The sequence below is a fragment of the Grus americana genome, chromosome 5 (genome assembly GCF_028858705.1).
Source record: "Grus americana isolate bGruAme1 chromosome 5, bGruAme1.mat, whole genome shotgun sequence".
Classification (NCBI taxonomy): Eukaryota; Metazoa; Chordata; class Aves; order Gruiformes; family Gruidae; genus Grus; species Grus americana.
This window is the reverse complement of record NC_072856.1, coordinates 31,716,116-31,732,703: the sequence shown is the minus strand read 5'-3', so window position 1 is coordinate 31,732,703 and position 16,588 is coordinate 31,716,116. Positions and strand designations below refer to the sequence as shown.

Sequence of the window (16,588 nt, the reverse complement as noted above, 5' to 3'; positions counted from 1 at the left end):
TAACAATAGTCTCAAAACATGGACATATTCAGTTATAAGAATATATTTCGCATGGGCAAAAGCCTTTCTTCATCAAATCTCCTTGGAGCGAGTTAAACTGGTTTTGCTGAAACATTAAAAAAAAAAAAATTAAAAATAGAAAATAAGAAGCCGGCCTTGTGCCAGTCCATAAAATGAAATGTTTCAGCCCAAGCAGTTGAAGAATGGCAGAATTTTGACCATGCCTGCCATAGCTATTTACCTGCAAGTGGATTTGAAGACTCCCTGTTTCATTAGCATTTATAACACTCTTTGAGATCCTGGCATGAAGTGTGTGACATCTTTTAAGATTTGTGGAGCTGTTAGTGGTAACGCAGATCTGAAGCAGTTTCTTGGATAATTAGAAAAGAATAATGAAACCCATGCTTTTTAAAGTAGATCCTATGCATTATTTTGAATTATGCATTGTGCAAGTGTGTTGTTCTCGTGTTCCAGCTGAACAGAGCAGAACAGTTTGAAATGTGTTTTAATTGAATCGGGCTGCATCAGTCTATTATCATAGCTTAGCAGGCTGAGTATTGAAGTAAGGAGTGCGTTTCAAGGAGAGAGCTGCTGGTGGAGTTCTTCTGGCCAGAGAGGTAGAAGAGGAGACCAGAACCGAGCCCTGGGATCCGCCCGTATTTCACACTGATGAGATTTGCAAAACTGGCACCTGGATTCCTGGCTTTGTAGCCAAGGGAGATTCACAAAGTTAGGGAAGGCTAACTGCAGTTCAGCGAAGCAAACCTCTCCTTACGGTCGTCTTGTGCTCAGTAGGGAGACAGAAAAGTTCTTTCTGGCGCAGCTCTGAGCACCTACGGTTATGCTCTAGCTTTGAATCTCCAGCTGTATCTACCCACCGTCTCTAGCAAGAGCCTAGAAAAATCAGGTTTCCTAGGCTAATATCTTCTGCCTCCCACCTCCCACTCATTTTAGTGAGTGGTGCATAACTGACCCCCCACTCAGCCAGATCTCCTCCGTGTGCAGTACTTTCTCAGCAGCAGACAAGCTGCAACAATAATTGAAAAGTAATCCATTAATAGTCACTTGAATTTGAAAGTGAGTTTTAGGGACTTTTCTTATTCAAATTGTAGAAATGTTTAACTGCTCAGGCTTTACTGCTGTTAATAAAAAAAAAAGAAAAAAAAGAAAAACAAAACAAAAACCCAAACAAACCACAAAATTAAATAACTGAATATTCACCAAAAGCAAATGTCAAATGTTAAACTCCTCTGCCAAAACCAGAAAATGCACTGCGATGTTTAGCTACATAAACTAACCAAAGAGGGAGAAGTGGCACCTTGTGATTTAGATAAATCATCAACACCCCACAATTTTTTTGTAACTATTAGAGAAAAGATTTTATATATAAAAATGTGTGTGTACACAAAGTGCATATATAAAGATATACAGACATGCGTTTCGATACTTGAACTGTGTTGGTGGGTACTATAAATCATCCAAGCACAGGAAAGAAATATGTTTTATGGTGATGTTTGCAGTTTCTTCCATATGTTAAATGCTTTTTCAAAACCAGGAGATGATATAGTTTCTGCTGTGGCAAATGCATAGTTTAATAAGACACAGATAAATAGTGGCGAGAGAGGAATGTAGCATACTAACAGTATGATCAGGGCTATGAAAGGCACATACTGTATCTTGCTAGTTTTAAGGGGTTTTTTTAAACACATTTCATGCCTTCCTCCACACTTCAGGCTCCTCATTCCCACTGAGCAGCAGCTCCCATCACAGCTTATGTAATTAATCATCATAAAACCTATTTCAAACAGAAAAAAACATCCAAAGGAAACTTCTGCAGTATCGTAGAAGAAAATAGCCGAGGATGATGTGATTTACTCAAAGTAAGTATTCCTTGTGCACCTTTTCCAGTCCAGCAGGTAAAGGCTGACTGGAGAAAGCCTGAATTCTATGGGAATTCACACATTACTGCCACTTAGTGCCGCGAGCTTTCATAATATTTGGACACTCAACATGGCAGAAGTGGAGGCTTTACCTGGTCTGGGAAAACTTTACAAGTTCAGATCAGATGGATGGAGTCTTGGCAGAAGACTGTTCTTGACTAAAGGACAGAAAAGAAGAAACATCGTTGGATATCAAGGAACTGAACTGGTGAAGTGAAGGAAGTGGTAAAGAGATCTTAGCAGACTCCTAGCTGTTATAGAAAAACTTAAAATCCCCTCTACAGTCTTGCCTTTAGCACAGGAAAGAATGAGGATGCTAATGTCCTCATTCAGCCAGTGCTCCGATTCGTTCAGATGAGACATTTCCAAGGCAGGAGAGAAAAGGATGCCTCTGCTATGCTTGCGCAAGAACTAGAATATTGAGGAAACCGAATCTTTCCCCTTCTGATTAGTTGTATTGTTCTTGGTCCATTTTGGGACTCCAGGTAAGACAGTATGAGGCAAAGCTGCTTACACAACCCTCTGTTTAATACTTCCAGCAAACAAGGTCTTCTAGACTGTCCCAGGTGTATTTGCAAAGACTGTGAATTTTGCTTTCCTGCAGTGTTCTTTATCCATAAAATTGAACAGAGGGAATGTTACTAATGCTGTTCTGATATTTTTAGCTTTATAAAAAACCCCCCTATTCTCAATATTTTTGGATTTGTGATTTCCCTAGATTCAAGGCACAAGTTCCTCCATGCCTGAAATTCATCACCGTGTTGTTTTATTTTTTTCCTGATGGTAACAAGTCACTTCTTAGAAGTTTGTCAGAAGTCATGCAAAATTTAAGAAGCATTAGAGCTGACACAAATTTCACGTTTGCAAAGACAGCCAAAATCCCTTTGCACAAAGGGAGGAATTCAGTGAAGCTCAGCAAGGCCAGTGCACGCTGGCTCTGAATGGCTCCTATTAAGTTGTCTTGGTTCTTTTAGCTTGCATGATCCTTGTAGCTGTAGAAGTACACGTGTGGCTTGATGCTAACTCATGGCTCAGAAACTGCCAGTATACCTCACCTGCATTCTTCAGCCTGACATGTTCAATTTCTGCAAAACACGTTAGCATGGATCAAAGGAAACCTCTCGTGGGCAGAGATCCCCACGGGAAGAGCTCTCCCTGTAGAGAAAGCACTCACACTCGTACCAACCTGGCAGATGTGGCAGCATCTCCTGCGCTGGCTTTCCCTCTGTCCAGGGGTACGCAGGAAGGACTCAGCCCAGCAAGGCTCCCCGTACTTGACTCTCCAACGACAACATTGCCTGAGAGTCCCTGAGATGGAAGTGGAAAGAAGAGCCATCTTTCTGCAGACCTAATGTGTTTTGGGGCTGCATGGCTGAAATCAACCACTTTTTTTTTAAATCGTTCCCTTTTTCTTCTGAATCCGTATGGAACGTAGCACACGCAATAGAGTATTAGGAGTTTTTAAAGTATACTTCCATAAAGACGAGCTAGGAGTCGCAGAGGGGTACTACGAAACAGTAGTTGAGACTACTGTATGCAGTGCACAGCAAAAGAGAGAGCAAACATCGCTTCATCTGCCAGTTATCGGTTGTAATGACGAGATGCAGAATAACTTTTTCCTTCGGGTAGGTGAAGTAAGGTAAGCAAAATTAACAGCACCCCACAACTTGCTCCCGCTGAATGCTAGCACGAGTCTGTACTGCTTGTAAACTTCCAAATTTGCTAGTCAATCTAGCCATCAATTCCATAGAGTTAATCGAGTGTTTACAAAACAAAGGATCCTTCTGTAAAAAGGCTGAGGAATTTAAGACTGCTGCCACAGCCTGATACTCAAAAATGTACCGTGAAATAAGCAAAGGGCTTTGAGCTGACATTTAAAAAAAAATTTACAATATGTCACGTAAAAGATGTGCTAAAACCTCCTTAAAACTACAAAGAAACTGTGCCATAGCGACTGCCTGAAACAAAATAGGAGAGAAGAATTAATCCACCAGCTAAGGTCTTATTTAGTTTGCTTTAACAATGTCTGTAAAGCCTATTGCTCTGTTGTTCTAATGATGTAGGCTAAGACACAGGAGATAAGAAAAGCCAAGACACTGAAAGCTGTTGTAAAACTAGGTCACTGATAAATTAAACATTTTCTGAAAAATAGAACCTACCTGGAACAACTCTGAAAACCTCTTTGCTTTTTTCATGCACTTAGCCAGAGAAAGGCATTTACTCCACTTTACTGCCTTCATGGGGAAAAAGCACCAGTTTAGTGACATCTTGGCACCCACCCCCGAGCCAGCAGCTCCATTTTTTCTTGTAATTAACGACTATTGAATATTTATGAAGTAAGTGCCATGGGGTAACACTTAGTCATCGGCTCAACAATGCCGTTGGTTTGCAAACTGAAAGGAAATCACTGGCCCTACCTCAGAGCACCGCGACCACCGCAGCCGTCCTGGCTTCTGCCCTTCAGAGTTTTCTTCAAGCGCCGGGAGAGGGGGATAGTACTGGCAGAAAGTTAGCCATACCTTCTCCTCCTTTTTTTCAGGCGTTCACAGGAGAACACGCTGTGCTCTGCCTCCCTTCACCATGTGAAGAAGCTCTTGAAATACCCTGCAGGCTCCCGCTGCTGAGCTGTGAGTAAGAGAGTTAGCACGGGCCCCTGAGCACGCATAAACCTGGTGTCGTAGCCGCTATATGCAGCGGTTGAAAGGTGCATGATAAAACGACCCCTTTACAGCATGAGGATAATACAACCTTAGGAGAGTATTACTAGGTGTGGGGGAAGTTTTCTCATGCTGCAGTCTTCAGTAAAAGGTAGGATAACTTTTTAAAAGGTGTGTTTTGGTCATTGAAATCGGTCTCTATGATAAAGTAGAGCTGACCAAATATTTTCAGTGTAAATGTTAGTGAAAATGAAAACCAAGCTTGGCTTCTTTTGGTTTTAATGATGTATCATTACTGATAGCTGATGTTCTATACCTGGTGCGGACCATGGTGGTCTCTTCTGGCTTCAAGATCTCATCACAAAGTACAGCAGAGAGGGGATGACAAAACTCTGTCCTCCTGGCTGGAAAAATACGTAGCGGTGTCTCGCCACTTGTTCTTCCCCAGTACTTACTGAGCATAACAAAGCGTTTCAGATGGAAGGTCTTTTTCCGCAAACATTTCTGTACGTGCTTAGTTCTCCATCAACTCGAGATGTCCCACTGATCTAAACGGAACTGCTCCTGCATCTCTAATCATACTCATCAAACCGCTGGGAAAGAGGTTACACTGAGAAATGATCTCTGTGATGAACCAAGTCTGACTACATTGTTTTCGGCATAAGGATCAATGCAAGTAGAAACTTACCTTGGTTTATTTTGGTTTTAATTATGTATCATTTATTTTAGTAGTTAATGCATGAAATTAAAAAATGTTGCTATGCCATTTTTATTTATAGCAGTTATTACTTCAAGGGACCAAAGAATAGTTGTTACTTCAGAGACCCCACTAGACAAAGATTAATTTTAGTTTAAAATGTGGAAATAAGACATGAAATATGATCTAAACCAAAAATACCATTTAAACTATTTTCATCTATCATTCACCTTTCCTTTTATTTGTGGTTTTTGGTTACAATTTCTTCTGTTGAGCATGGTTAAATAAAGCACAGTGGTCACTTTTACTTTAATGTTTCCAGTCAGCTTCCTTTCTCAGCATCACGTGCTGCCGTAGTACAGTAATACTCGGCCTGGAAACACTGCCAGGAAACATATTCACAATTTCTTTGAACTGCAATGTTAATACACATATGAACTATTTTCTGTCAATCCTGTATTTTGAAAATGACATTTCTATAGAACTTGCATTTTAGCCTGAGTTAACCTGATAAATTTAAGCACTTAGACCTCTTAAGAACTGCACGTACACTCCTTGAGGCAGCTGGGAGAATAAAGACTGTGTAGAACAGAGGTGAACAAATAACAGAATAAAGACTGTCTAGAAGGGACCTGATACAAGACACTGAAATATTTCATCCTTGATGTTACATGAAGTCACACTCCAGCATAACTTGATAAAACTACTGATTTGAAATGCTTTGCTGAGAAAATATCTGCAAAAAACCTATTCTGTGTTTCATAGGCAGCCACTCTCCTTCCTTTGCCAGAAAACTTTGTGTGGCAAACAATATATAACATGCGTAGGTTCATCTGAAGGGAATGACAACAAGTAGTTTAAATTCAAACTGGATATAAATGGAAATATTTTTAGATTCATTTTATTTCAAATAAGTATCCAAAAAATATCCTGTGATGTTCAGAAGTGCAATCTCATTGAACAACAAAATCAGGGAAGGTCCACCAAGATCAGAAGGTTTTTAACCTGCTGCAGAAGGTTTTAAGTGCCCACGGCTGAAATCTGAATCAAATCAATTGAAACAACACCCTGTGAAGTCCAGTAAGGGTCAATGAGCTCACATGAGGCACAACGCCAGAATTTTGCCACTAAGATGCAGTTTTGAGTGTGACAAGGAAATAAATGCATCATCTGTGAAGATGAAGGACCTCGTATAAAAAGCGAGCACGGGCAAACTGTGCAGGCTGGAACCCGGCGTTTGCAAGACTAAGGAAGGAGTAAATTGTAAAGATGGAGATATTGATCCAGTAGAAATGGAAGTGATGCGGAGCTGCACCTGACATAATTTTTTCCTGCAGAACTTATAATTTGAATTATTGAAGCAGTTTTGTGTAGAAGTCATCACCAGAAAGTCAATGTGCTAGGCACGCCACAACCATAACATAACAGGACATCCCTGCACAAGATGGTTTTTAGTGTCAATCAGCAGGCTTACGAAACATAAACCTGGTTTTGATAACATCTAAATGAGGTAAATCTCCGGAGTGCTAGGAAAGGGAGGAATATGGACACTGCACAGGGGCTTTTAAGACAGGGTATGTAAGTTGGTAAAGTAACCTTTCCTCTGTGGAGCTGGCAGCCCTGCTGTGAAGAGTTTCAACTTCAAAAATAAGTCTGACGTGTGGAAACCAAACCTTGGAAACGCAGAAAATTTTGGCACAGAGACGGGTGCGGACGGCTGCTGTCAAGGGTCTGGCCCAGTGCTTTCCAGCATAGCTCTTAGACCTGAGGGCCAGTTTTGGGTGAAGTGGGCTTAACTTGCCTTCTGGAGGAAAAGGAAAGGAACAAAAATCTTATTCCATCCAATAGAGAAATTGGTGGAGAATATCCACAGGAACTATCCAAGCTACTTTGCACATCTAATTAATGTATGGAAACTCATCCTAGCTAACAGCAGCAATTTTGTTCAAGCCGTGGTGCCTGTTACGCTCGACAGTGGTGGGCTGAGACCCGGGCTCCTCGTGACCCCAGGCTTTAGCTGCGACATCCTGAGTGTTCGAGGAGCACGACCCAGAAATAAGGCTTTCGTGGTTACAGGTGGAAGAATTTTGCTTAACACCTTAACGATGCAATACAACACATAAATCAGAGTGCCAGGTAGATGTAAGGCCTGTCCTCGGCTCCTTGCCCTTCTTCAGAGCTGCGCTAAGTCGCCCAGAAGCAGCCGAGGTGGCGGGATGGGGGGGGGGGGGGGGAGGGCTGAAGTTTCCCTGCGCCACCGGCAAAGGGCGATAGGCTCAAAAACAGGGGGAAGCGGCTTCTCCCGGTGCCGGTGCCAGGCGGGGGAGGTGTGCCCGGGCTGCCCGCAGCGGGCGCTGCTGCTGCGGTGGGGCCGGGGCCGTCACCGGCCCCGCGGCCCCGCCCGGGCCACCGCCCGCCCGGCGCGGGCTCGGCGGAGGGTCGGGCGGCGGCAGCGAGGGGCCGGCCAAGGCGGGAGGGGTGTGTGTGTGGGGGGGGGGGGGGGGGGGCGGTGTGCCAGCGGAGCTCCAGAGGCAGGATCGCCCTCGCCGCCGTCCCCGCCGCAGCCTGAGGGGCGCTGAGGAGAGCGAGAGATTTTTGGAAGAGGCGCGGAGAAGAGCCCCGGGGAAACCGCCGGCCCCGCCCGCAGGCTCACGGCATGGTGCGGGCCCCCCCCCGTCCCTGAGGAGAGGCGAAGCGGGGGGCGGCAGGGGACGGCGGCGGCGCGGTTGCTAAGGTAATGGGAGTGGGCTGCGCTCAGGGCTGGGGCAGGGGCTGCGCCCCCGGCGCCGTTATTTTCCTCTCTATACGCGTTTGTTTGGCGGAGCGGTTGTCGCTCGGCTCTGCCCCCGCAGCCAAGTCCCCGTCCCCGTCCCGGTCCCTCTGTGGAGAGTGGAGCCCCAGAGCCCCGGCCTGGTGGGAGGGGGCTGCCCGGGCGGCCCCGACGGGGGACTTTGCCCCGAGTTGGTAGTACCGGACAGATGCAAGGCGGTGCGTGTGGTTTTTATATTTATATATATGTGTGTGTGTGTGTACTGGCCCGCGTCGCTGGGCGGGCGGGGGAGGCTCTGCCCCTTCCCGGGCCGTGCCGGACCCCCGAGGGCGCCGCCGCTGCCGTTCGCCCTCCCGGGGAAGGGGGCCCGGTCTCGGGTCGCGGCCCGGGTCGCTGGCGGCGCCTCGGCTCTGCCCGGGCGGTGCGGGGGTGCCCTCTCTTCTCGGGGCTCGGTTGGGGTTTAGGGGATGCGGTGTCCCAGCAGGTACACAGGCTGTGCCCGGGGAGCCGCGGCTCGGTGGGGACACAGGGCAAGGTGTGGTGCTGTGCAACTGCAGAGCTTATTTGGGGGAGGCCTTGGAGAAGGACGAGGGGGAGCAAGTACTGGGGTACAGTTTGAAGGGGAATCTGGTGCCCCGTGGGAAAACTTGGAAACTGTTTCGCTTCGGTAGCATGTGGCAATAATACACTTTCATCTGCCGACAAAGTGCGTTTGCATGAAGACAGATCGGTGTGTGAGAGTAAAGCTGCCAGGCACTCTCCTCCAAGAGCCTTAATCTCCTGTGACACTAAAAGCATCTCTTCAGTCACTAGCTGCGACAGCATAAATAGAGAAATAGGTTGCGGGGCCAGCGAGGAGCTTCAAGGTTTTTTTTTTCCTGAGGAAGATGGAGTTTTTTGTATAGATATCGGTACACTGCCGCTTGTACAGCATAGACATAATAGCAGTCAGGGCTGCTGCTCCGAGGAGCTGACTACGCCTGTGGCTCTGATCTTGTCGTCCCATCTGCACCAGCGCTGCTCTTGCTGCCGGACATGGCCCTCGCTGGGACAGCCGGGGTAAGTTGGGGGGCTTGCCAGAACAGGATCTCAATTGTAGGCTGTGTACCACAGAGCAGCGTGGCACTTCCCAACACTTCCCTGAAATTAAAGATTATGGATATGCATGATTGCCTTTGATTGTTTTTTATCTGCTGACTGCCAGTGTGTAGGGATAGGCAAGCGGGAAAATCTGTCTTTGATAAATAAAGCCATACTGTAAAACTCACCTTTGTGTTGGCGTGTTAAGCTGTACATCAGTGGCTTCCCACCCCAGAGAAAGCTACGTTTCATTTGTGTTTGTGTGTTTCTGTGGGAAGCGCTTTGAGAGCTGTGAGTGTGAAAAGCGCTTTGTAAAGGTATAGTGTTATTTGTAATTGCTTGCTGAAGAACATAGTGAAAGAGGTTAACTGTAGTTCAAAGCTTTGGGGATATAAGGCATTTGCTATCATCGTAAACATTCTTCAAGGTCGATTTGGGTTTATTTTGAAAGGGAAGGTTGTGTGTATTTGCTATCATCCATTTCTTTCTCTTTTTTTAAAATTTTTTTGAATGCCAGATTTATCCTAATCTTGCAGATTGGAAGAACTAGCAATTGTTTGCTGCGTGGTTACGATCCATAATACTTTCTCACCAGCTGACTGGGAACACTTTCACTATCCTTCCTTGTAAATCTGCTTTAAAAAGAGGTCAGATGTTGAAGAGCAGTTATTGACTTGGGGGCATATGGTTACAAGCACAGAATAATGGTGTTCATTGCTTGAATGTGTGTGTTAAATGCTGAAGAAACTGTTTAGACTCAGCCAATATTGACTTTATTTTTAGATGAGCTGTTCCTTTTTCTAATAACCTGACTGATAGAATAATTAATGGCAAACATTCCAATTTCTTTCCTAACTGGCTACAAGTGTGGTGGAGTTTAGATAGCCCTTATTTTTTTCTGGTTTGAACTCTAGTAGTGAGCAGAAGGAGAAATAGCTATTAGTTATGCATCTCATACTGAGGTTTATAGTAATAGGCGAACAGCAATCTTCATGCATCTATCTGACTGATTGGGGTTTTTGTTGGTGTTTTTTCTGGCTGCTTCTTACTACCCTTCCCTTCTAAGAAAAGTCATTAGAAGAAGCTGTATATAGTCATTGTCAACATCACTTGCCTTAGTTTCTCTCTGATGGTTCCTGTGCTGCAGGTAGTGCAGATATCTGTTTTAATCAATGACACCTGAGGGTAAGGGGAAAAGGTGTGTCCTCTTAAAGCAGTGATTACCTCCTTGCTAACCCCTTCTAAGGTGTTTCAGTGTCTAGCACGTAATTGTGGTGGAGCCCACTGGTATGAGAGAGGTAAGCAGAGCACTGTTCATTCATGGGAGTAACTCTGTGTTGGTTAACGTTTCCGAGGCAGCTGGAAGAAAGCTGAGTGTATGGCCTGGAAATGCTGTCATGGTCCCTTTGAGCAGCCAAGAAGGGGAGAAAAGGAGAGGGCAGTCCTGTCCCAGCAGACTGCAGCAAACTAGCAGATGGCAGGGAAAGAAAAGCTGCTGTATGTGGAGTAGCAGGAAGACAAAATAGCTGCAGTGTGTCATCTTAACATGGTACGTTAGGATACTGTGTTAGCCTGTGGTGAAACTTCTGAATCTTGCAGTGTCGTGGCTCAGGCTTCCTAATGGCAATACAAGGGGTTTGTGGGGTGATTATATTTTTGTGGTCCTCAGTAACAGTATGAGCCTCTGGCCTTTCAATAATGAGGGATAACTATCCTAGAGGCTCTGGCCTCTGATCTAAATCAAACCCAACAGTTGTAAAGCAGAGGCAGAATGAGGGTGAGCTGCTCCTCCTGTGCCCAATGTTACAAGAGTGCAGTTTTGCCCTTACGATTGGTTAGTATGTTGTGTGTGCTCGTCACCTGGAGCTTCAGTCACCTTTCTGCAAGCGCACCTAGGCTCTCTAGAGTGGAGATTTTATGAACAAACAGGTCCACTTCACCGAGCAGCTCTGCTCTGTTTCAGGGTACAAATATTGCATCTAGTTGCCAGAACTGAAATGCTCCTGGTTCCTCATGGGACTCCTCTCAGCTTCTTAACAATTGCATTATTATCTATGTCAATTTGAATTTGAACCACAGTATTATAATTACAAAGAAGAAAACCTGGGTACAATAAGAATATTACGTTGATGATTTGGAAGACTGTTTCTTCATGTCAGTCTTTGGAGTGCTGTCACCAGTGTGGCTTAAGACAGCACTCTGCCAGCTGAAGTATCAAATAAGTTGTAAGCGAGATATCGTGGCCCTGTGTTACTACTGAAGGTGTAGTAGTACTTTTAACCCTGAACACTTGTGGCTCTGTGTATTAGAGAAAAACTGACTAGAGCTGTGCTGGCCAAGCACATTTCAAAAACATTTAGGTGTCTGTAGGTGGTGATGGACACCACCTTGGGTTTTCAGAAGCATCTGGACAAGTCAGTCACTTGGTTTCTGTGGAGTTTCACATCTGACTTCCTCACAAAATTTCCTCTTTGCATCTTTGAGCGCTTACGTATAGTTGAACATCTGTCTTCATATTCTGAACTAAATTATTATGTTCCTACACCTCTAACCTTTTTTTTCCTGCAAATTTCTTCCTCCACTCTACATCTCTTAACTTTCTATGTAGCAACTGTGAAAGCGCTGCTTGCAGTGTGTCCTTGAGGTGGTGGATTTATGGGGGCTTAGAGGTGGCTGGAACGCACACAGTCTGAAGTACTTTACAAAGATATGTCCAATTTTTCACCCATGAAAAGGTAATAATAGATTTATTGTGGAGAATTCTAAACTATGTTTGATTACAATTTTCCTTTAACGATATAGTGACTTTTAAAGTTTTAAAAGGATGATATTGATGTTAGTTAATCCACAGTATTTTCTTTATTTATATAAATTTTACCATGAAAAAGACTTCTCCATGATTTCAGTTACTGTTTCCAGCTGGAGTAATAGGGTATTGTGGTGACTGGGGAATGAGCTAATTTCTGCTGTTGTGCTCTATCTGTGAAAAGGAGCAAGAAAGAGGAGCTAATTTGTGTTTTCCTCATTGGTTGTCAAGCTCTAGAAAGATCGTGGAGTCAAGAGAGACTGCTGCTACCCACTTGTGTTGCATCAGATCTCATACTATTTTTTAACAACTCTGTAGCTGGTGGCAAAGAATGAGGAGAGAGAGAGGTAGATTAAAATTTCAGTGAGCAATAAGGTTCTGACATTTTGACGTCCCAGGAGCTCTGCGTTGTCACGCTGGAAACAGCTATCTGTTCCTAGACTCAGGAGCAGCAGAGTAAGACACAGGTACTGCACTTTGCCTACTCAAGGGTGGTGGGGACCATGAGGTAGGTAGGCAGTGAAGAGGAATTAGTGCTATATTTTTGCCAGGAATCTTCAATTACACCTTACAAACATCATCCCAGTGGAAAGGGACGATATTTCATCTTTTTCACTGTGCTTATAGAATCTGGCATCAGAGGTGAAAGGTTCACAGGGTAGTTAAAAGCTCCTTAGATTGATTACGACAGACCTACTGTGCTATGGGGATGTGTGTTGAGCAAATGATAACTAATGGTTCGAAAGTCAGGGCGTATATGTTCAATTTATTGCTCTGTCATCCATTATGTGAATGTGGGAAGTCACTTAATTTCATTGTGATTTAGTTTATCATTTTGTAAAAGAAAATAATATTTGCCTCCGTCACAGATGTGCAACTAGTTTTAGATTATGCCTTCACTAGCGTAATGGCAATCTGGCGTATGCACGTATTAGGTCAATTAAAGGAACTGTCTTTATAGGAGTATTACAGTATAACAGCAGCAGTAGTAGTAAAGTATATTAGTATTTATAGTGTAGGTAGCATATATTAGTATTTACAGTAGTCCAGTTACAGCACTGTGAAGTTCAGGGTAGATGAACCACTGCAGTGGGATTTGTAGACTCTGTTGAACTGCGTGGGTGTGTGAACTTGACATAGCTAATTCAGGAGTGGCTTAGATGGTTTTTTTACATTGCAATTACTGAAGCGATTTGGACGTAATTTGCATCTGAAAAGGTTGTGTGTTGTTGTAATAAACAGCAGGGCAGTGAAATCGTAGTATATTGTATCATGTCCTTGAAGTATCTGAGATGCATCCAGTTGTGTTCCTTTGCACCAGGGATATTGCATGGTGCCACATCTTCAAAAGCACCTGTGTTTTTGGGTAGGAATTTTCCCATTTTATTTGATTGCAGGGTACTTGCAATTTTCCATCCTCTTGAGAATGAACAACCAGCAAGAAGTCTCAGCACTTTGGGGTGTTTTAAATGAGATTGTGCAGTCACTGATCAATGCAGGGGTGGACTGGTTGTTACATCAACTTGCATTAGACTACTGGAAGGGAGCTTTATTTTAGCAAGCTCTGTTTGGAACAGGGAGTTTAGGTGGAGTAATTCTGAATTTGGAATCTAACAGGTACTAGGGCCTAAATTTTTTTTTATTTTAATATTTTGATTTTCTTGTCAGCCTGTATTAGAGCATCCATTAGTTTGTGCTTCTTCTCATTCAGTTTTCTCTTTGAATCAATCTTAATCAGTTGTTTTCAACTTGCTGGATACAGTGTAAAATAGAAAATGCAGTCCATCTCCAGATGTAGTTTACTATAGTTGCAATTAGTACTTTCTATGGTGCATAAAGTACAAGGAACTTTCAGAGATGGCGTATTTGATGGACCAACTTCAAAGATGGGATGCTCTCAGCACACCATAACTGATCCAAGGAAGATGATTTTCCAGAGAAGGATTTTTATTGGAGAAGAGATTAGAAGTCTACCCTCAAGCTCTGTATTATCAGTGCAGTTACTCATTTTCCACAAGGGATGATTCTGGCCAATAAGTCGGCATTGTTGTAAAACAACAAAACACAGCTTCAGCCTTCTCCTTCGCAACTGCTTTTTGCAGACTGATAATGCTTTATAAATACTGCAGTAGTTTGGGATCACCAATTCAGATGAAGTTCAAAGTTGGGCTATATCTATCTCTTTGCATTTCTAAATTTGTATAGCACTGACACTTGTTTCAGTTAAATATTCAGCGTATATTTGCTGTTACATTCTATGTAGCTATCCTTGGTAACAGCATGTTGGCTCAGAGCCTTTGCAAGAGCCTTTGTGCTCGCAGTAGTGGTTTTTTTTTTATTGGAAGGCAGATTGATTACAGGTGGATGCTGCATTTTGTTCTGAATTCTTTGGAAGAAGGATGGATGCATTGGAGGCAGTTTCTTCTTGGGTATAACATTGTTCTGGTCCGTTAAAAGCAAATTTGGTATGCAAGTGCCCGTTTTAACAATTGATTTCATAAACGGAAAAATTTGCCTTGTTAATAAGCAATTCCTGTGTCAATATTTGCTACCACCCATCCCCATTCCATTATTCCTTTTGGTTGTCTTGCTTTCCTTGTTTATCTATCTGTCAGAGAATAGATTGAAAACTCTGAAAGTGTGAAAGGTCTTCCTTTTAAGTCAGCAATGCTTCCAGCACACCTTGGGTGGACAGATCAGAAAACTAGTAGTGTGTTTTTCTCTATATAAAAAAAAGAAAAAGAGGAAAAAAAAAAAAGAGAGGATGCCTCTAATTAGGCATCAGGGAACTCAGGACCTACTCAGTGTCAGATGCCAAGAAAGTTACTTGATCTTGGCTTTCACCCCTAGGTTTCCTGGATGTAACATCCAGTTGCAGACAGTATTTTCAACATTTAAAAATAGCTACAAATATCTGCAGACTTAAAAATATATAGAATCAAAATGGGGTGTGGCTTCCTGGGGAAAAGGGAGAAAAGTAATCCTCTTCCATGGTTTATCAAGAAGCAGCCTGATCATCTGCCAGGTGACTGAGACAGGTCACCTGTGGCTAACACAGCTGGAACAACTGAGACTGTCCATCCTTCGTGTTGTCTGTTTTATAGGTATATGACAGAGTGAGTGCTACCACATTTGTCACAGATGGAGAGAAAATTGCTCAAGACCACAGAGAGCCCTTTTTTTGGAGGTGGTACAAGGCCTTGGTGATCCCTGGTTGGCATTGTTCTGCTTAGACAGCCACACAGTGAATATTTACTCATTTTGTTAAAGGACATACATAATTGGGAACAGCATGTGATTGGAGAGGAGTACATACAGAAACCAGCTGCTCACATTGGATTACACAGTGGGCTGAGTTTAAACTTGACTGTGTCTATCTGCAGGAAGCCAAGTGACTTGGATTGCCTCATGTCTGACAGCCAGTTCTGTCCAAGAGATGGCTGTGTCCACAGGGCATATCCTTGACCCGAGGGGTCTCCTCGGGCCACCAGATGGTATCTCTGTGGCCCAAAGATACGATGATCATTGTGTGTGTCTTTTTACAAGTACAGTGTTTAAAAAAGGTGAGACTGTCCTGCAGCCCACCAGAAGGATGAGGTTATGTATTGCATGACTTGAAGCACGGTGGGAGGCTTTGTGGGACTGCAGGACCTAGTGGGAGACTGCTGGAGGAATGGATAAGAAGTAGGGAGCCAAACCCTTTGTAAGGTCAGCCATGCTGACTCTTGGGGGCAAGTGGTGATGGGTGAGAACTGTGTTCCCAGATCTGTCTGCAGCCTGGTTTGGAGCTTTACAAAAGAGAACCTGGGAGCAAACAGCAGTTAAGCAGTGCTGGTGATCAGGAACCTGGAGCTTGCTCTCTGCCCTAGTACTGTGTGGCAATGTAGACATACCTGTAGGATGTTTTGAGGCAAACTTTTCACAGGAAGCGCTCAGTTACATGTATGGAAGGAGGCTGCACCTTTAGGAAATGTCTGTACGAGTAGTAGAAATTGGAAATCTGTGTCTTCATCAGGATCTCAGTTTCCTTAAAGAGAAGAAAAAGGGACCATCCCAGAATTGAGTCCCTTCTTCGGGCTCAGGCATGGTGAGGCAAGAGAGTCAGCTGTTTGCACGCCTAGATGTGTGCCTGTCTTTTGTCCTGCCAGTTGCAGAGCAAGAGAGGCGTTGAGCTCCAGTACATCAGGGCAGGGCTCCCTGTGAGCTGGTACCTCAGAAGGAGGAGAAATGGGGTCCTTTAGAACCCATGAATTCTCCCAGTACAAACAAAACTGCTTTCTCATAAACAAAGAGGAATTTGTTTGACAAAAATTTGAACTTTAAGTGCAGTTGCTGGAAGTGTTTATACTTTGTTCCTTAAAAAAGGCAACGGACTGAATATTGTTGATAGTATTGCAGTGTTCAGCACTTGCAAGGAGGGGCTGAAGGTCTGGGATGATCTTCCACTGGGAAAGTATTTTCAGAGAAACTTCAGTTACAACTTGATGTCCAAAACAGTCATTGGAAGGATTTTTAGATGCTTTAGGAGCTATACTTCCACTGATCGAAAGCAGACTCCCTTTGCTGCTTCTCTGTGCAGGTGAGCAATGCTGTAGTATCCGGAGTGGCACAAGACCCTTCAGCCTGTCACTACAAACT

General features: G+C 43.9%; 1 protein-coding gene across 3 annotated transcripts in view; it reads left to right on the top strand.

Annotated features, from left to right (window-relative positions):
- Nucleotides 1–7,808: 7,808 nt before the first annotated feature.
- The window catches only part of RGS6 (regulator of G protein signaling 6), a 297,793-nt gene continuing 289,013 nt past the window's right edge, over nt 7,809–16,588 (top strand). For all 3 annotated transcript variants that reach the window (XM_054828061.1, XM_054828059.1, XM_054828056.1), the window contains exon 1: nt 7,809–8,028. The gene's annotated coding sequence lies outside the window, so the exon portion shown is untranslated. The remainder of the gene's footprint in view (nt 8,029–16,588) is intronic.